Here is a 22,915-nt window from a genome sequence, read left to right on the forward strand (position 1 = left end):
ACTAGAGTGTGAATTCTATCTCTGAGCCTTGGTTGAATCAATATGAGGTTTATTTATTGCAACTGTCCCCAAAATATTGTTTCTGGCAATTGCAAAGGTCAATAGACTTTCAACACTTTCCTTTATCCTGCACTCATTCCTGTGTCTGCAGCATGATTCCTTACTTCACAGTTCTTTAAAGTTAACAAAACTCTTTCTCTTCACTTAGCATCTTCCTGACAATAGCACAGCAGGAGGAGAAAATTTTCTTCATGAGTTTTTCATGGACTCACTGCAGCAGAAACAAAGAGGAAGGGACCCTTTGGAAGCTCCAGTTAATCCTGCCTGCAAAGGCAGCACCTATTTCTAGCTTCAGCACATAATCTACCTGTATATACCTATGGAATTATTTATACAATCTCCCTGCACCAGCATATATTCCTGTCTATGTCAAACATTATTCCTTGATATTTCCTCAGTCAATCCTACAACTCATTTCAAATAAAATTTAGACATCCCTCTATGCATTACTCTGAAATTCAGTCAACACTCTATCAGGGCAGTTAAATTACAGTAAGTTAACTCAGAACTTGTTGCTGGTCATGACTAATGACTGCCAAAACTACACAGCCCACTTCCTACTACTGAGGGGCAGTGGGAGGAAATCTTCTGGCATCTCATTCAAAATTAAAATACATTAGGAGAGTTACCCATCATTTTGTAGAGTAAAGCCTGTTGTATAGCACAGTATTTCTGTTTGAGCTGTGACAGTACTTGAAATGGAAAAAAGAACATGTTTGATTTGTGTTTTTTCTGTTTTCTGTAGTTTCCAAAACACTTTTTTCCCCAAAGCCTGCTGTCTGTGTTTGGCGTTTATTCACTTCTCAGGTTCTGTTCTGAAGCAAGACTTCAATGCCACCATGCAGACTGACATTGTTTATATTATTTAACTATACTAGTTTAGGAGTATGACAATGTTTACATCCCCAGCACAACCAGCATATATTATGGGAGGTAGCATATGTTATCCCCAAACCATTCTCTTCAACAGTTTGGATGAAGCTATTCTTTTTATGGAATAGAAGATTTTCACTGTATGAACGCATACTATATTGTACTACCTGGCTTAAAGTCTTGACTAGGATAGATTCAGCCTCACCGTTTCCTTCATTTTACTCCAGTTCCTGGCAGTGTTGAATTTTCTATCACAACTATCCAAGAAGACTGGAGCAGGACTTCTCTGTAGCTTAAGCAAAGCTAAATTTTTATGACCCAGGAATAAAGGAAAAAAAATTCTTCTGATGACATTATTCAGAATTTCCAACAGTAGTATGATATTTCTTCGTGCTCCATTTCTGTAAAATGAGTGCCCAAACAAATTTAGCTAAAGGGACTCTATGAATTATGTATTTTACACCGATTTTACCATCTTTCTCAAGCACTTCTGGTCTGACGTGCCAGGGCCTGCTGAAACACAATTATCAGATTGATGAGGTAAAGTAGAACTCAACAGGAGCAGTGCTAGTCTTTCCTCCAATCTGCAGTCCTGTTTGGGTTTATATAGAATCACAGAATGGTTTAGGTTGGAAGGGACCTTAGAGATCATCTAGTTCCAACCCCCCTGCCATGGGCAGGGACACCTTCCACTAGATCAGGTTGCTCAAAGCCCCGTCCAACCTGGCCTAGAGCACTTTGAGGGAAGGCCAGTTTTGACTACATGATCATCTTTGTGGCTCTCCTCCGGACCTGCTCAAGCAGGTCATGTCTTTTTTATGCTGTTTTGATTTTTAAATACCTGATATATTTTTGTCTTCCCCTTCTCAAGTTTTATTTGCTTGATTTTATAGTCAAGCCTCAATAGTTAAGTGAACAAGACAGCAATAGGGAAAATAAAATATACATCAATGACTCAGTTTTAGCATTTGATAATAAGTCCTTTTAGACAAACAAGAGGTGATCTGTTTGGAACCATAAATTGCATAAATTGGTAGTGATGTCTCTACATGACACTACATAAGAAACAAAAACTACTGGACAGCACAGGTCTATTAAACAGTGTGTAACATACAAACAAAGCAAAACCTACCGTGTCATGTCTTGTCGGTTAACAAAAATTGAAGACAGAAAAAACCCCCAATATTATTGCTTCCTCCCTGCCAAAGTGAGATTGTTCCCCACAGTATAATTTTCTAGTAGTTTGCCCAGTCTCACTTTAAATTATTCTAACAATGGGACTTTCACTACTTCCCTTAGGAAGTGTAACCATAGATGACAATTTGACATTCACATTACACTCTAGTCTCTAGATGATACAGTTCAGTGTAATGTGACATAAGATTTATTGTGATGGACTCCAACGTTTGACAGGCTCCAGTACAATGTAATGTGCTATAAATGGGTGATTTATGTAATGTTTAACAAAACTGCTATAGCTATAAAGGTGGTTGAAAACCTTTGGAAAATAAAAATAAATAAAATAATAAAATGAAAAATAAAAATAATAAAAATATAAAATAATAAACTCTGAGCATTAATTTTACATACAATACATTGATGGGTATTGGCAAACACTCACTTTACCACAGAAATTTTGTCTGCTGGGATCTAGACAGGATGAACACAAGAGCCAAAATTTCAAACTTAAGCTCTGAATATTAAGAGACTAAGGGCTGGATTGTGAAATATGGTTAATCTCAGAGAGATGAAAATAAGAATCTAACAGCATTTTCAAAAGATGCCTACATGTCTAACTGCATGTTCAGGTGCTCACTGACTTTAAAAATTGAGGACTTAGATTTTAATGTCAGGTATTAGTACAGATTTTAACTGCTGACTGTACAAATCTTTGTGTCAGCAGTAGGAAGAGGATGCAGAGATGGAAAAAACCCCTCACCTTCTGACAGCAGTGCTGGTAGGGTATTAGCACTGATCGGTGGTTTTAGATATGATCATATAGTAAGCGAATACTACAAGCAAACAATAAATAGGCAAGCAAGAGGAACTGAGCAGTCAGGAAACCACTGTGGAGAAAACAGAGGAATGTATTTGGCACAAGTGTACTAGTGTAACAAGTGTACTACTCAAACGAACCAGCTTTGTGGGAGCCATCGTCTCCCTCATATAGGGTCTAATGAACACACAAGCATGTGCAAGCATACAGCTAACGAGCCACAGCTTGGAAGCTGTGGATCACAGAATATTGTTTTTGCCACAGGACTCATTTTATAGTTTATGACAGCTCTTGGAGTCATCTAATATGATCCCTACTAAAACATACTTTCCTCTTCAGCCTCCTCTGCTGAAGTTTTGTCTCTCTTGTACCTTGGTAGCCAATCTTTAACAGTGTCTGAGGGGTTTGTACTGATTACCCAAGAAGTCTTTGGAGTCTCAGACTGTGAATACGATCTGTCTTGTCCTTATGGTCTGTGAATAACTTCTGCTTGAGCAACTCTTTCATCTTCAGATGGAAGAAATCATTTTGACTTCTTAAAGAAAATGAAATATGCTACATTCTTTACAGGTCACAGCCACTGTGTGATAAGGCACAGATACCAGTGGTTCAATCACCTTTCAGAATATGTATCCTTACAATGTTATTCTATTGCAACTAGACTGTTGCCAGAAGGTAAAAGGCCCTCCTGATTTTATGCTGCCTCTTTAGACTAAGACAGTGGGGAAACATCAGTTCCAACAGCCAAAGACACAAAAGAGAATGAGGCTTTATCCCCCCAGGCTAGGAGGTGAGGTGTCCTTTTAAAACAAAGTCAAATGGGAGACCTTTTTTGGCATAAGAAAAAAGCGAAGTACAAACCTGAATCAATATGCTCATGGAAAATCTCTTTGTTCACTCTGGTTTTGCACCTCTTGTTTATTAATTCTAGGTGATATTTGGGATTATTTTTGTTGTGCTTAAAGTGATAATATATAATTTTCTTTTTTTCTTTTTTTTTTTTTTTTTGAGTTGTAAATATACAGAGTATTCACACTGAGGAGAGTTCTAAGAGACCTGTCTTTTACTGACTACAGATTCTTTAAAGCTTACAGGAAATCTGAAACTCAAAAAATTTTTGCCTTTAAGTTTTATATCATTACTCTTTACATCTTGTTTTGAAGGATGTGTCTAAGTGTTAGTTATTGTAAACTCAACTTTGAATAATATATTGAATGGGTGATTTTCAAAGCAAGTATTGAGTTCTATAAATACAACTGTAAATCTGAAGAGCATTGGCTCAAAAAAAATATGCAACACAATAATCAAAACCGAGAATGTTTTACATTTCTATAAAATGTCTTCAGTTAAAGAGTGCACTACAGATCAAGCAACATGTTACAAAACACCTATATTAAGAAGAAGTTATGTCCTAAAAACTGTAAAGTTGTTCTGCTCAGGAGTAAGAAGAATCCAGAGGTGTTTTGTCACTCATAAAAATGCACTCTAAAACCACTTAGCTTTCCCTTTTTTCCCTTTGCAAAGAAAAAGAATCTCACTTTCTAAAGCTTAAAAATGCCTGAAAGGTGGTGTTGGCTTGCATTTTTCCTTTTATTGAGAATACCTATCTTTTATAAATGCTCAAAATTCCTAAAAAATTAAAGTTTAAGAAACATACTAAGGACTAAAAAAGTTTTTGGGAGGATGTTATTTCATTCATTTGCATTTCTTAAGGACTTACATTATCAAATATAGTAAATTAAAAACAATTTTAAAGAAAAACAATAAGAGATTATGTAATAATTTTTCAAAGTTTAAAACTTTCTAATTATGTTTAAAAAGACATCCAAAGTCTAAAGTAGTCTTTTTAGTAGAAATCAATTATTTCAGAACCCATTTATAACCAAGTTTTAATGTCTCTTAAATTTGGCTGGAAAAAAGAGATATCTCAGCAAACCCTCAGGTTTTGGTATCCACAGATAATTTTTGGCCTCTAGAAAAGAGTCAATCAGTCATGTAATGCGTATTGTTTAGCAAATTGTGTATTAATAGGTTGAGATATTATTGCAAAGACCAGCTCACTAAGTCATTGAACTGATGAAAGAATAACATTCTGAATTCAGCCAGTCTTGGAAGATATGGGTATTTTCTTTAGCAATGAGATAGAAATAAAATATAACCAACTTGAGCACCACCAGAATATTTTCACCATCTGATCACTTAATTGTTTTCATTTCAGGGCAGGGAGGGGGTGTGTGGGGTGGGGTTGGAAATGCAAACTGTTGAACTGAATGCAATGAAGAAGCAGCAGTTTTCCAATTTAGCATTGCTTCTTCATCATGTCTAGAACAGATCTTGCAGCCTGTGTTGCTAGAGGCTGAGATGTACATTAGAAAAAAGATCATTTGATACTTCTTCCAAAAGCTGTCATACTTGCCCCTTGGTCCGACACAGCTCAGTCATTTCTATGTTCCTATATAACATATAGAAATTTATTAGTCATACTGTATAATCTTATACTTTTCATATTAAAAAGATGCTCTAACTTGAAATAAATAGTTTCTTCAAACAATAAAATAATTAGAAACTTCATCCTTAAAGAGGCAAAATATTATATTTTTGATAAACCGAGAGGAAAAGCACAACTGATGTTGTATTTAAAATACTTCTCATCATTTGTTGGTCTCCAAATAGTCTCCCTGACTGACTAGAAAAGCACTTTGTGTTGTCACGTGGTTTACTCAAGACTGCTCACTTCAATGGATTTCTGAACTGTTAATATAAGTTGTATTCACTGCTTCTGAAAATACAGGCTTTCATCTTAGTGCTAAAAAACTCCTTGAGAGATAATTTTTAAGATTTACCCTAATAAAATATTCTTAAGTAGAAAAATAAGTCTATACTGTAATTTAAAAAAATAATTAAAAGTCAATAGCTGAACAATTCTCTTTCCTTATCAATTCTATTACTTGCAATTAAAACTGTAGATCTATACCTATAAAGTGAGCTTTTCTAGTTCCTTCTACAAATTCCAGTGTTGTGTCACAGCAGTTCTTTTCGGAACCTCAATATATAAACCAATGAAATTAAGAATAAAACTTAACAATGGTGCAATGAAAATCTGAGCATTCTAAATCTCAATGTTTTAAGATATAAAACTTATTCATACATGTATACTTGATAATTTCATGCAGATTTTTTTTTGAAAGCTGCTCTTATAGACTACAGTTAAATTACTGTATAACGGAATGGCCAAGTCTTACTCTTGAGAAGTTACCTCTCCAGTAACACATAGCTCAGCCTTCTAACCTTCATTGAGGTTATTCAGGACCAAAGAACGTAAAATTAGTGCAATGCATCACGTGTTTCCTTTTTAATAGTTATATAAATAGTGGGTTAGAATTCAACAAGTAAACCTCTCATTGCAAGGTTGTCCAATGTGAGACATGTTGAACAAATATCCTAACTGTAGCTATTATACAAAGTATTGTCTGAATTCCAGTTTCTTATTCCATGGGCAAAAACTACAGCTTCTATATGTTATGTACTGTCTAATGCAATAGTAATAGGAGGTTTATAAATAATACACCAATGTGTAGGTGACAATGCAAGCCCTGCATTAAAGGCAAACATTTATAAACTGGATGCAAGGCAAAGAAGGAGTTTAAAACTTATTTTCAAACTTGGCTAAGAGTAAGACAATATTGTATGGATAGCTCATAGTTCTTGGATATCCATTCTGCTCTGTAGAGAATAATAGAATAGTTTGGGTTGGAAGTTACCAACCCCCCTGCAATGAGCAGGGACATTTTCATCTAGATCAGGTTGCTCAGAGCCCCGTCCAACCTGACCGTGAATGTTTCCAGGGATGGGGTATCTACCACCTCTCTGGGCAACCTGTGCCAGTGTTTCACCACCCTAATTGTAAAAAAATTGCTCCTCAATATCTAGTCTAAATCTACCCTCTTTTAGTTTAAAACCATTACCCTTTGTCCTATCACAACAGGCCCTACTAAAATGTCTGTACCCATATTTCTTGTAAGTCCTCTTTAAGTGCTGAAAGACCACAATAACTTTTACCTGGAGCCTTCTCTTCTCCAGGCTGAACAACCCCAACTCTCTCAGCCTTTCCTCATAGGAGAAGTGCTCCAGCCCTCTGATCATTTTTGTGGCCCTCCTCTGGACCTGCTCTGACAGGTCCATGTTTTTTCTGTGCTGAGGATCCCAGAGCTGGGTGTAGTATTCCAGGTGAGTTCTCACAAGAGCACAGTGGAGGGGGAGAATCAGCTCCCTCTAATCTGCTGACCACAATTCTGTAGATGTAGCCCAGGATCTGGTTGGCTTTCTGGGCTGCAAGCATATATTGCTGTCTCACAGTCAGTTTTCCATCCGTAACTACTCCCAAGTCCTTCTTAGCAGGGCTGCTCTCAACCACTCATCCCTCAGGCAGTACTGATACCAGAGGTTGCCCTGACCAAGGTGCAAGACCTTGCACTTGGCCTTGTTGAACCTCATGAGGCTCACATGGGCCCACTTCTCCAGCTTGTCCAGGTCCCTCTGGATAGCATCCCATCCCTCAGGCCTGTCAACCACACCAGTCAGCTTGTCATCTACAAAGTTGTTGAGGGTGTCTCAATCCCACCATCTGTCACTGATGAAGATATTAAACAACATTGATACCAGTATGGACCTCTGAGGGACATCACTTGTCACCATTCTTCATCTGGACATTGAGCCGTTGACCACTACTTTCTGAATGTGACCATCCAACCAGTTCCTCATCTATCGAGCTGTCCAGTTCTGTTGTCAGTTTTCTTCTTCTTTCTAGTACTTACTGCTGAAAAGCTTACTGATTATCTGCATTAGGACAAATGAGGCATCTTAATGCTTTGTTTTAATTAACTGCTTTTTCTCAGTATGGCTTAATTATTGACTTCAAAGGGAACTGAATATTAAATTTCACTCATTCTCCCCCCTCCCTTTGTAAATGGTCTTTTTTCCACTCTTTTGCACTCCTCAAAATTACTGAATACAGATTTATTTCCTTTGCTAATCATATTTCTGACTGTTCATGCCTTGCTTAGAACTTTCTTTTTTCCTGAATAATTATATGAGGACAAAATCATTGCTTGGAGCTTGCCTAAGGCACCGCATCTCAACACAGAAGATTGCCTCAGCCCTAGTTTTACCGCAGTATGCATTCTCACTGCAGAACAGAGTATGCATTAGCTCAGCCAGATTCCTTTATTCAGCCACTGGGTTCAAAAACCCAGAGGGTATTGTCTTTGTTTTCACTCACTTTCTTTCCATTGTCTATGAGTTGTTCTTTCATACTTCCTTTCATTTCATTTTGCTTTTGCTTTTGAGCAATGCCTTGATCAAACTGTCTAGGTGTTCATTAGATGATAAAGCTTATTATTGTTTTAATTAACATTTTCTATTGTAGTTCAGCTCTGCTTAGAACAACGATTAAGTGAGGTCCTGAGCACTTTCAACTTCTTTTTGAGTCATGATACAACAGCTTTCAGTGTTATCAGCTCTCTACTTTGAATCACAAATTCATTAAGCAACAAAATAGAATTTACAGTGAGGAATCTGACTCAATTTGGATTCAAAAATAAAGGCATATATGACCACTTACTGCCCATCTTTTTTTCTTATTTTACTTTTACCTAAGATTATATATACATGAAAACTCACTTGAACCCACACTGGGAAAGAAAAGAAATTAACTAGGACAAAAGAAGAAAACCAAAAAATATGTCTTTCTTGCTCACTGAGTAAATTTTAACATGGTAAGTATCAGATTATTGCTTCGATAATTTTTCTATTTGCCACATTCCCCTTAGATGACTCTTCAATTGTTAGATAGTCATCAGAGGTTATTTTATTGAAGTAATGTCTAGCACATGTGAAAATCAAATAGCATGTGTTTTACTGTGTGACAGACATTGTCAGAAATGGAGCACAAAACCTGTCGATGCTTCTAGTAAGATGGATTTGCTGCTGCTGATAGTGATGTTGTTTGCACAGTAGTTGTTTTTTCACAGAAGCACTCCATGTATATCCACAACCGTACATTCAACTTCATGGTATTTTCATCTATGAAAAATCTCACTGTTTAACTGGGATAACTCTTAACTCTACCTGTCTCTCTGAAGTAATTAATGAGTTCATGAGTATGTAAACCTGACTCTTTCCATAACCATAAACAAGATAAGATTTGCAGGTAAAGTAAATACTTTATCAAGTGACAAAAATAAATGAGTTTTCTTGCACAGCAAGCATTTCTTTAAATCTGAAAGAGAAGCAACAAGCTTCAGACCTAAATGTCAGGTTTTGATATTTTTATGAAGTGTATCTGTGAGATTATTGAGAGAAAAAAGTAGGTTGCCCACTTGAAGTGGGGCGTATTTAAATAAGGGAAGAGATGTGGTGGTTATTTTCTATAAAGGCCTATAACTTATTAAGCCCATGATTTGGCATCCATAAAAGTAATGTGTTTGAGTTCTCAGGCTCACCTACCCAAGGCTTTTGTAGCTCTCTCTAAGAGTGAGAGATCAGTGATTGAGTGGTTATTTTTCAAGATGTAATTTTCTGCTGATAAACAACCAATTCTTTGATCAGGATCACTTGTGTGAGCCTGTTGCATCAGGACTGTGACCCCAACCCCAGCACCTCCAAGTTTTGACAGCTGGGGCCATCTCCTCAGCTGCGTGGCTGTGTTTAGGCTCCAACCCTCACCACCGCACCTGGCCATGCCCCTCTCCTGCTTGCTGCCATGACGTTCCTGCTGGGCCTTGGGATTGCACTCCATGCAAGGGGGGTCTGCCCTTGCAAGGTTGTGACTGACCCTGGTCCCCCAACCTGGGCCTGATCCACTCCCCTTGTGGGGTGGGTTGCATGGGGATGAGGGCATCCTCGGCTCCCCACACCCTGTCTCTGACTAGTACCCTGCTCTGCAGCTCCCTGTCAGGCAGCATCTGCTTGTCATCAGAGGATGGGAGTTATTTCCAACCGTTGTTTTGTTGTTTGTTTTTTTTTCCTAGCTGGCTTAGCAAATAATGTTGTCAACTCTCTGGGCAGATCTTGCCCTTTTTAAATTCCTAGATAATCAGGACTATAACAGCACTAACATGCATTGTTTCTTTAGATCTTTCTCTTATGGCTGCATCACATAAACAAGCTAGTGCTGAGGCATTTCAGTATCTTCCTTTCTTATACATTTTCAGCCTTTGTCTTGAGGCCATTGTAGACAGTCTGTTCTCTCACTGAGTCTGAACCTAACTTTAGGTTCTCTTCAGGTTTCCATCTTTCTTTACTGTGGACTCAGAAACTCAAGTTGTTGTTCTCTTTTTGCTCCCCAGAGACATATATGAAAACCACCCCATGGTCATTGCTAAGTCTGTGACTCTTGCTCTGAATGTAACAGACTTCCCATCCTCTAGACAACTGTCACATTTTTGCCTGATCACTGGCCAACCACAAACTCCATCACAGCAGACATCACTAAAAGAAAGAACAGAGAAAAAACTTGTTAATAGGAATTATATCTGTCACAATACATTGGGCCAAATTAATTTCCAGGTCTAGTTGCATTGAATTAAATATTTATTTTAGACTGAATTTGTTTCTGTCATTTAGTGACTTATTAAAAAGACACCTTATGGTTCCCTTGAGATGTCATGATGAAGGAAGGTGCCCAACCATCCTCCTGGAAGCTTCTTCAGCATGTCATTGCTACCCTTCAGCAGGGACAATCTCTTAGATAGTGTATGAACTACTTGCAATCCAAGATCATGTTTTAACTCCAATGTGCTCCTACTATTCTGTTAAAATTGATACTCATCAGGCATATTTTACAAGACTTGCCAATCTCTAAAAACATACTATGGGAAATAAACCAAACAAACCAGAAATGGCATATATCAGGAAAGAGAATAAAGCTCATATGGAATGGGTCATAAAGTTGAAGATTTGAGACTTGATGTAAATACCCTGAAAATCCATGGTGTACTTAAGTACATGAAAAAGTGGTCTGTGTCAGCAAGCATTTTGTTTCAGAAAATGACAGAAGGGAGCCATAAAGTTTGAAAAGTGCTACTGAAAAGGAAAGCAGGCCTCAGTTCCAAGCAGATAACTGATGTCTAAACAGCTGTTAAGTGTTATGTTCTAGACTGAAGCCCTAATAGAGAATTTGCCAAATAAAGAGTATTAATAATAATTTAAAAAAATATTTACATGTTTATACATTCCTTCCGCTAAGGATCTGTATTTGATGTGCACTATGCAACGGAGCTTCAAATTAACTAGTAATACAGATACATAATACAGTCTGCATGAAGAATGCTCCTCGTATAGACTGAGAAATAAGTTTTATATAAAATAGTCAAACTCAAGGATTAATGGCAAATACTAAAAAAAGCAGGATTAAACTCTTTGATTTTCTGTATTGTATTCCTATGCACTAAACAAAAAAACACTGCAATGTATTACCCAAACAAGAAGACCAGTGGGAGGAATGTGATGACCAACTTCTTATTGCAAGTGTGGCATTTCCTCCCTAGATGTAACTTTTTCAGCTTCAGATGTACTCAAAATCCCAATATTTTTATAAAGCATCTTGGCTTAGTTGTATATCCTCTTTGTCAAATTATTTTAATGGATGGTTCTTCTTATTGTCTGTGTATATATTTGTTACAGTTGTATTTTATTGGTAGCAATAACAATAATCATAACACTCAGGGTACACTTAAGTAATTTTGCCTTTTTCCTAATAACACTATGCTCTATGAATGCCTTCCTAAAAATATTTAAACACCCTTAATCCTGGCTGGGATACTGTGTTATTTTTTTTAAGGACAAGGAAATGTGATACATTGTGCCATTTATGTTGCTGGTCCTTTCAGTTACAACTTCTCTTTTCCTATAGATGAGATCCATCAGACATGACCTTAGATGAAAATGACTTGAGTTATCCATAAACTCTTCCCAATCAAGAAAGAGAATGAGATACTTCCTCAGGAGAAGTCACCCCACCTATCTAAGCATCCACCTCTCAGGCTCAAGTCTTTCTATGATTGCAGAGAAAGCTTAAACAGCCAAGGTAAATTAAACTTGTAGATGCTTATGGAAAGTGGGATGAATACTACCTTAATTTTCCAGGTAATCTGTAGCAAAATGAGATATAGTCTCACTTTTTCCCTCCAAATGACATTACAAGACATGATAATATAAATAATGACAAAAATCATTTGGGATGGAACTATAAAATGTGGGATTATATTATGGTTGTATCAGAAAATTTAGTTGGCTAAATTTTGCTTAAAGAAATTAGCCATTGCAAATCCACTTTACAGTAATCATATTTCAAGGCACCACCACTGAAGTCTTGATCTTTGGCTGCATACAAGGAAGATTTTGAAGACTCATGGACTTGCCATGTAGGCCCCAACTATCTAATTTTAACAGTTGCAGCAGTGACTTTATTTTGCCTCTGTGTCTCTCATACCTAAGAGGCCACGTTTGACACACCAAGTCCTCCCATTTGGCAAAGAGAGGATTTTATGCAGAATTCATACAATGTCGATTTCAGACTTTCTCATCCTTCAAGTTATGCTGTCCTGTTATGGACAGGGTAGACTATCTCCAGGGATGTCAAAATTGTACTTCCTTCATCAAATTGCAAGAAAACCAACTTAAAATTTTCCCTTTTCACTGTAGAGATAGATGCTTAACCAATTTTTAGGTCTGGAAATCCGTGTTCTGTAGTTTTTTCTCAGATTTCTCCAGACATATATTTCATATTGTGTCTTATGAAGTGTCTGAGTGTATAAAATATTATTTATTGGACAAAAGACTATTTTATACATAACACAAGATACAACTACAAACATATGATTATACTAGTGTATCAAGAAGGACTAATGTTAACAGAAAATCCACATGAACTGAATATTAGGGTATGTTTTTCAAACCTCTCTGAGATTCAGTACAACTTCTTTCTAATTAGATGTGTTCTGTATATGTACATATAAATTTTGCAAATGGCTTGAGCATGCCAAATATTCTTGTTTTAATTATAATAAATAAGAGCAATGTTTTAAAGAGTGAAACTTTAATGTTAACTTCAATTTAACGGTAAAATGAAATCAGCAAGAGACAGTGGATCTTTCTTAGTGAAAAGCAAATGAAATACTATGTGCCATAAAAGTGCAGAGAGTAACAAGAGAATTCTAAAATCTGTCCAGTATATCAGAAGAAAACAGGCTTGAAAAAAACCAGGGCACAGTTTACCATAAGTATTCAGTTATTAAGGTTTTTTCTTTTTATAATATATTTGAAGAAAAAATAATTATTGCAGCTGAAATAGCAATCTTGAGCAATATGTGTTGGATTATGAGATGGAGAATTTGTTCCAAGTGAGAAAACAAAACAAAACAAAAAGGAAAAAACCACTTGCAACAGATCAGAATACTGTAATGCTATACATTAGAGATGGGGCAAAATCAAAAGTTTTTTGACCTTTTTTTTTTTTACTTAACAGACCAACTGATCTCCCTTGAAGGATGTTAAATAATGTATAAACTTTTAATGTAAGGATTATATATACTTATCAATAAAGAGTTTTCTCAGTTAAATGTTTATATGCTCTTAAATGTCTTTTCTGCTTTTAAAGGAGCTCAGCAACAATGTCTGGAATAAATCTAGTATTAAGCTAGAAAGTGTGAAAGAATCCCATTTGTAATGAAATGAGAAAAGGCACTTTCCTGGAAACAACACATTTGTCATTTCTAGGCTAAAAATATTAACAATTTGAAAATTGGCTTGTAAATGCATCCTTTCTCACACTGAGTTAAGATAAAACTTCTTGATAATCCATCTCACCGAAATGTGTGATTGTGGGGAATTTGAAAGTCAGTGCTTGATTTTGGAAAAAACATATTGCCCTGTGATTTTCTGCACTGGGAGAGGAACACATGGCTGCAGTGTGCAAGAACAAACAGCAGACTAGATTATGACACAGTGAGTGAGAAAACCTTTTTTATTTTGAACACATAGACTTGACTTCAGTAGAAGAACATCCCAATTCAGTCTGCACAGGGGCAGTAGTGGATATTTCCCCTCTTACCGATTTTAAATAACTCCCCTCCCACCTCACCCTACCCCCAAAAAAAGTTATATTCTTTAAATAATCAGTGTTGATTCAAGGGAACTGTTCACAAAAGAAAAGATTCTGTCTACTGTATAAGTGGTATGCAGGATTTTTATTGTATAGTTATGACAGCCTGCAGGGATGTTCCATTTTCTTGTTCCCATCTTGTTAACTGCAGTACAAGGAGTGAACTGATTAATAACCATAGTGATTACAGAGAACTGGGGGAGGTAGATAAGTGGAGGGATGGATGGATGGATAGATAGATAGATAGATAGATAGATAGATAGATAGTGTCAGTTATGCCCAGTAATCATTCTATGACGTGTGTGACCACTAGAACTAAGTCAAATATAAAAATGAATTATCACATGCAATAGTAACATGAAGATATGTGCCTGTAAGTTTATGTATACATGCATGTCTTTTTGCGTATATACATTCTTTATATATGTTGAGTTATGCAAAAGTCTATAAGTAGAGATACTCTATATATGTGAATATATGTTTATAAACTTACCTTTAAAGAACAACTCCTATACAGATAGAAAATATGTAGGTCCTGTGTATATATAGATATACACACATACGCGATATAGTAAATGCATAAAATTGTATAAAAATATGTAGATTCACTTTTCTTATACAAAACCTTGAGTCCAGCAACACTTCAAGCCCATTGTCCTTTACTCAGTCATAAGTAAAACTATATGTAAACATCATAAGCCTCATCAAATCAAATGGACATTTGATGTGCTTTGCTAGAAAGTGGTGTAAGCAGTGAGTGTAGGCCCAGTGTTCCCTAAAGTGTCCAAAGATTTATTAACTTCAAAAGTTTATAATTTTCTAAAGTTTTTCAAAATATCTCTTTTTGCTGAGAAAGCTTCCAAACTACAGGATGCTTTCATTTTACAATAGATGCTTAAGGGTTTTATTCACACCTATACCTAGGACAAAATTGAGTGCAGGTGTTTTGAGCTACAAAAGACAAGAAATTGACTTTGAGGGTAAGTGGAAAACAGGTTGATTTTAATAAATTTTGTTTAAAAATGAAATCTGTTGATTGATTTTAATGATGCAGCACACTGCTATTGATCTGAAATTTGCATTAAGTGATTCGTCACAGTGGTTCACAGTGCTTAGGAAGAGGGAGTAACTTATTGTGGATGCTGACCCCTAAATCACATTGGCCTGGATATACTGAGAACAATTCATAAGAAACGCAATGACATCTACTGTCTACTCATCTATTTTTATAATCTTTTCTTTGAAAGAACTCATTAGATTTGGAAAGAGAGTATGCTTTAGTTCACAAAATGTTAAGAATGACCTAGAGCATCTCAACCACCATCTGCAGCCTGTTAGCTGCAGTTATTCAGGGGGAAAGGGAGACCCTTCAGAGGTTAATGAACGAGGTTAGTGAGGGGAAAATACTCCAAAAAGATAAGCTAAGAGTTGTGACTAGCCTTCATAAAAATAGCAGGGAAAACAAAGAAGTAGAAAAATAAATTTTCAAAGAAAACCAACTGTTTGCCCAGGACATGTGAAGGTTGTAAGATAGACAAACAAAAGTGTGGGGAATAAGACTCCAAGACCACTGAGGCTGAAAAAGGAAAGCTAGGTAAAAATCATATGACCTAATATGTCCTGTTTCAATTCAGTGCTATTAAGACTATCGTCCTGTAAATACAGGTATACTGAGACATACTGGCTATATCTGTACTGATAAATAGTGAATGGGTCCAGCACTGAAATACAATTGTCCACACTGTTAAATTCTTGTAACAGACTCAGACACTGTTTTGGCTCAGGCAAATCTGTGATGCCTCCAAAACTCCCAGGCATACTCAGGAGTTAGCACAGGCCAGGTATCATTTCTGTGGGCAATTTGGATGTAGCTAATTCATTTTGGAGTTTAACAGCATGTCACGTCCCGCTCAGACGAGGGGGACAAGTGACTCAGATTCACAAATCCCCAGTGGAGTAGACAACAAGTCTCCAAGTCCAAGCATTTATTATTAACTACCTACAATGTACTAACTGAACACACGATAAGTGGCTAAGTATATAGCAAGTTGTGGCGAGCAATACAATATGACTTGCATTTCTTAATGGGAAAGGGAAAAGAGGCAGATAGAGGGAATGGGGGAATAAAGATCAGTGGTCTGGGTTCCTGAGCTGATCCTGTCGGTGAGGGTTCCAGGAGGCAGCCGCCTTTTTTGCTGGCATCAGTCTTCTTTGCTTCATGCTCTCTCCAGAGTGGCTGGAGGGATGGGGGGGGGGGACACACGGATGGGGATGGGACACACGCAGAGACCCCCGCTTTCTTCCACCCCTTGATTTATACCCACTTTCCTTGGGTCCGTTCCCTAGGCCGACCCACATAGCTACGCATCCCATGTACGGGGAGGGGTAAGGTGTTTCATGGGAGGATGTAATTAGCATGATCATGTCAGCCCTCCTTAGCATATTGAGGGTGTTAACTTTAATATGCAGTTCATAGATAATGAAGCAAAGTTCATTCACCGGACACATGCCCCTTGAAATCTGCCCAGGTGCCCCAGGGCAGAGCCGTCCTGTCTCCACAGGGCTCTCTCCCCCAGCTACATCAGGCAGCGTTATCAGCTTCGGCCTCCACAGAATGCGCCCTGGGACTCAGACTTTGATCTTGCGAGTGTTTGAGGCATTTCTTCAATCAGCCTCAACTTTTGCTTTCCCAGGCTGCTTGTCTTAGTTTCTCACAGGCTTGGTTTCTCATCTCTCACACAGCACTAGTGTGAGTGGACCCTGTCCACTGATTTCCAGGCCAGTGAATATGTCTCAACATTACTGAGTTTACTGTTATATAGCTACAATGGTTCAGTCAAACTCTAAAGTGCTTTGTCAGGAGGTAAAAGCTGGCTGTCTTCTGCTGTCCTGGTAGCTCCTGAATAAGAAAAAAGAAGCCTAAAAATGGCAGACATCTGCCTATTAAACCTAGCTGATAAATGGAAATACTCTAACATATTTCACAAGAAATAGTTTGCCAATGTCAAGAGTGACAAAACAATCTTTTCACTCTGTAATGCATTATATTTTAATCATGAACTCAACACATTTGCTATTTGACACAATAAAATATAGGTAGTGATGACTGTTGTAGAGATGATCTGGTACTCTTAAAGGTCAGTGGAAGATCTGCCATGAAATTCATGTGTATTAAGCCTAAAGCTAGTAATCTGACAGAGAATTAGTGAAAGAACTAGAATATTCAAAAAATCTTAACTTTATATCACCTGCTGAGATCTTTTGATAATCTCTTTCTTTAGTTTTGTGCTTCAGTATCAGCAACATTCTTCTGAAAATTCAGGCCTTAAAGTATTCACCAATAGTTGAAAAAATATAGGGGAAATTCTGGTACTATGAGTTTGATAATTTTCTTAATTTGGACTAGAATTTTAAAGATGCTTTATCCCTTCTGTTGCTTCTCAGTTTATGTCTTTCTTTTGCTTTCCCTTTTTCTTTCATATACTATGCATTTAGAATTAAAAATATACAGCAAGTTGACACTGTTCTGACCTGATTATCTCATAGCTGTGAATTCTGTATTCAGGGAATTTCAAAAAGTACGGTTTCTAACACAATACTGAATTAATTGTGTTGTATATTTTCCAAGCATATTAATTTAAATGTAAATGTTAAAGTCATAGATGACATATATATAGCAACAGTGTTGAGCTATGATTGTAATAACCACTTCCATGTAAAGGTCTTTTTCAGTATTAACTTTAAACTATATCTAAATCTGAAAAACTATCATTTCCAGGCTTTAATTTTCCATGTATGATCTCAGTTTGCAGTGTAATTTTTGTGTGTGTGCTCTTTGGTTTTTTGTTTTGTTTTTTTTTTCTTTTGGGTTGAGCAAATTTTTTTTTATACTTTTCTGAAAAGAAGATGAAGAAATAATTCTCCTTCACATGAAAAGCCATGTTACAGTGTTGTTTTTAAATAGCTTTAATTGATTTTAAATAGGCTTAGAGAAAAACATAACAAACTAAACAACTTCAGAAAAAATATTGCTACTGATCAACAAAACCATTTTCTTATTCCATGGAAAATTGTCTATTTTTTTTTTTTTTTTCATGGCACTACTAGATTTAGTAAACAGGTTTATTCATCCAGTTATTCCTAGCATATCTGTGGAAGCCAGCAACGTGATTTTCTTAGCTGCTTTTGTCAGCATTTTTTATAACAGCAATTCTCCACCAGTGTTCAAACTGCAAAGTCTGAAGTGTTTTCTTCCATGTTTTTGTGTTGCAAAATGTTACTTTGTCCTATGAATATTTTCCACAGGAATACATTTTCTAATCTGGGCTTTTAATTTTAACTTTCTAAATACTTTTGCCTTAGCTTTAGTGCATATAACCACTAAAGGTGTATCATATCTACAAAACAGAAGATATAATTGAAGCTCAGGAAGATATTTTTGCCTAGGATCCTTCACAGTTTCTTGGGTATGGATATGTTCATTCCCTTTTTGTTTTCTTTGACAGAAAACTTCCTTTGATCAACCAAAAGGGCTGTCTCATAAGATGTAATACCTAGTTTTAAATCCAATAAAGTTGAAGATTCTGATAGTATGTAATACAATATGTCTTTAGTTTCTGACAATAAAAGTAATGAACTTTTTCTGAAATATGTCCCGAAAACAAGAAAAAGTGAACCACTCTTGACTGGCTTATATAAAAGTGTAAGGGCCCATTGTGTTAAGTTTGTACAACGGGCCTGGGAATGATTTTCCAAGCACTGATGTTTGGTGCACAACTAAGGCACGCTGTGGATTTGTCCTGGGATGCAGCCGAACTGTATTATCCCTCCCTGACCTCCACCAATGTGGAGTAATGGAGTGCCTGTAAACTCAGGCACTGAGATTGGAAGGGAACTATGGCCCATGTTAACAAGAGTCTGTCCTAGTCCAGATAATCACAACCATGGAATGGATGTTGAAAAAAACTTGCTGTACATAGAGAAAAAACAGTGGAAAGTAAACAGCTGTTTTACCTATTTGTCTACAGAAGCTATTTTTAAAATCCAAGAAACAGTACCGTGAATGAGATCTTATATACAAGGTACTTAAATCATTCTCTAGAGCTGCATACTGTGGACATACCGAAATCTATAGAGAGTTTAAAATGTTTTTAAATTCTCCAGGTGCATTCCCTCAGGACATATAAGCAATCTACTTTGTAATCCTGAAAAGGCAATGTTTCCAAATGCATTGCAAATGTTGATTTTTCATGGCTTTTCCATGGGAGAAATCTCACATTTGTCTTCCCCCCACCATTACTCCAGAGTCCACCAGAGCCCTAAATGGAAGAATAACCAAACTTTGCAAGTCACAGTTGACAGTTTTACTGTTAGAGAGCAAAATGTGCAAAAACCTTTTCCACATCTGTAATAACCATAGTGGGGGGTGTTCAATTAGGCATAGCTTTTAATTATTCCAGAAGTAAGATAAACCACAGCTTTGCTGTGGTACGATGCTCCTCCCCTTTTGTTCTCCTGATGGGAATTATAAGGTGGACACAGCAGGGAAGAGAGCAGAAAAAGGCTATTATCCCTCAGCATCATTAACCTAACGACAGGGGTGAGTCCTGAGAATTTGTAAGCAAAGTATGCCCCCTTGTGCAATGGTATCACTGAACCAAGAACCTCTAATTCTGAAATAATGTGAATTATTGGGAACATAAGCTTTCTACTAAAATGTTATGTATGAATTAAAATTATTTCCTTATCTGTACTTTAAACACTAATCTCTTAAATTTAGCATAATTGGGATACAATATATGAATAGGAAAAAATGCTACGGACTATTTTCATGAACTGTATTTCAAATTTGCACAGAACAAACACAGCTTGGAATATTTTTTATTAATGAAGAAGTCCTAAACTTTTTTTTTTTTTTTTACTTCCCATGGGATTGCATTGGGTAATACTATATTCTGCAAAACAAAATTGAATTTAGAAGTTCAATTTAAAACTTGGCAACACTTCAAGAACTTTAAAAAGAAATTAAATCCATTTTGGAAAGACAAGCTGTTATATTTTAAGTTAATTTTTTACACAAATGTTAGAAGACTATTTTATTTTGGAATCTGTCCATAGCATATGACCAAGACCCTCCTTCAGTAACTGGTTAACTGCCCTACTTATGTTAGTTAAAGTATAGACTTTTTAGAGGTATCTTAAGACTCCCATACACAAACTACAGTGTAGTTGATTGGTTGTTACTTTCCCACTTGCTGAGGACACATTTTTACAGACAACTAAAACATCTCAGCAACCCTTCTCTTGCTTTTGGACAGGCTGGTACACCATGTCTACAGCTCTGCACCCTGGTACCCAAAACAGGTTGCTGACATCCAAAGTACTTGTTGGCTAAGGCCCCTTAGCTCATGGCTGACCCCAAATCAAATCTTGGAACTGGCAGCCAGAGTGGCAGCTGGCCCGTGTCTGTTGGCTCTGCCCAAAACAGTTTAGCAGAGCTGAGGTAACTTACATGTCTCCATGCTCTCTTTAGTTACCAGTACAAACATTTTGTCCTTGGTGAGCTCTAGGGACATTTCCTCATTCATATAAATATATTTTAAAATCAATAATAAATAATCTTGCTTTTTATGGAAAACCTGCTGTTGATTTCCAAAGAAGATGAATCATTCTCTTAAGCATTTATAAGGGAATAATCCTGAGGGATTTCTAGCAATATCCAAGTATTTATAAGAGGGACTCAATACAAGTAAAAGCAGTTACTGTTGAATCTTCCCTTGGACTGATGTATAGTGCAGTTAAGAAAATTTATTACAATGAAGAATATAAAGATTTGCTTAATGTTGCAGAGCAAAGAGAGACTTTATTGTGCCAAATGTACATTGCAGACTAAGTGAAAATAAAAATAAGTATGTGATGGAGGAACTCTTGGAAGATGCTGATATACACAGTTTCAATGATAAATTAAAGATGTCTCTATTTAATAAGGTTAGTTATTTCTGTGAACACTTAAAAGTCTCGGCACATTGGAGTTGTAGACCAGTTTGGAATTGTATCATTCTACACCAGGGGAGACCGATTTGATACAGAGTTTTGGAATACATGTTTTGCACAGATCCTTTATTGGTTGGCTGTTCTCTGGAGTTATTGAATACGTTTATTTTAAGCAAAAGCACATTCACATTAATAAACTGCAGCTATGCCAGGTGGACAGTTTTAATTGTCCTCTAAGTGTCAGAGCACGCTGTTGCACTGATTCTGTAGTTTAAGTATGCCAAAGCTGTGAACCGCAAAGATACAGAGCAGAACAATATCAATGTACGCACAAACTAGAGGGGTTTTTGTTGACTCCAGGACTCTAGCTCCCATTTCCTTTGGCTTGACATATTAGTCTTAACTACACCTTCAAAAATGTTCTAGTGAAAGAAGTCCAGAGACAACATTATTTTTTTTAAAATCTTGAGTTTCTTAAGGATGCTTTACCATGAAGCATACCAGGTCTTTCAGAACCAGCTCAGAGGTCCCTCACAGAGCATTGTGTCCACAGAGTTGCACCTAAATGGAAATGGGACAGAATGCTGATGTCTAAACACAAAAAAATTCCTCCACAAAATGATTCTCTATTGATAGCATTTATGTCTGTGATGTCATCCTCAAAAATTTTTAAGTTGTTGTAGATTCCCAGTAATATAGCAATATTCTCACTCACTCTCTGTTACATTTCAAAGATTAAGTATAATGCTTTATGAGCACAGATTCAACATGTAGCCCTGGTAGAATCCTTTGTGTTCTGACAGGTCCTTTCATCTGAGTCACTGCTGATGCACCTATTCAATCCCTTACAGAGTCCTGAAGGCAGGACTGCAAATTTGGGTAGCTAGAGGGGTGGGTTTGGTGTCATATTCCTCCTCACAGAACTTATGTCCGCACTGCCCATTGCACAAAACAATACTCATGGGCCAGAGCTTGGTCTGCTACTATGACACCTCACCCGCTGCTCCTGCTGAAGATATGCAGAACAGAGTATAGAACTCTTGTCATTTACAGGAAAAAAAGTTCTGTATGATGTTGGTTAAAAATATAAGTAAATAACCAAAAGTGCCATTTTTTTGTGTGTAGGCTCTGTGATGTATATATTTCTTTTACATCCCTCCCTTTTCAATCAAAGAAAATGAAAGTTCATTCAGATCCTTGTTTAGGTATGATGCTGAGGGGAAAAATGTACAAGACAATATAAAATCAAGATATGGATGAGGACATTACACTGTGATGCAGAGTTTCACAACAAATTATTTTAAAAGTAAACAGGAAGCAATTTTATTTGTTTTCTTCTACAATCACATTTTTTATAGTTAATTTGGTGTGAGTAATACTGTATTTTGGAAGCAAAATCCTGGTGAAAAGAGAGATTGATCACAGGCAAGATGCTTGTGCTCCTGGCTGTGCACAAGCAAGAATTCATGCACCATCATTCTGGTTACAGAAACCCTCTTTCTCTTGCAACAGGAGACCCGGCCAGCAGTGTTGTGAGCCGGAAGCAACTCATCCCATATGTACCACTTAGAATTTTATTACTTTTAAAAATTTATTCTGGTGATAAATAAATGTGTCTCATATGAATAGAATTGGCTGGTTTTTCATTTTTTACTGATGGTCCATCAAAATTTGTACTATAACTGAACATTCTGCTATGAGGAAACACACCTGAATATTACAGGAGCTCAAATTTAAGACTTCCTTTGTTTGTGTCATTCTTCTGGTAGCTGCTTTTTCATGTGTGTGAAATCTAATTTAGAGATATTCAAGGAATCTTCAGGTTTTTCTAG

Source organism: Athene noctua, chromosome 1, assembly GCF_965140245.1.
Source record: "Athene noctua chromosome 1, bAthNoc1.hap1.1, whole genome shotgun sequence".
Taxonomy (NCBI): domain Eukaryota; kingdom Metazoa; phylum Chordata; class Aves; order Strigiformes; family Strigidae; genus Athene; species Athene noctua.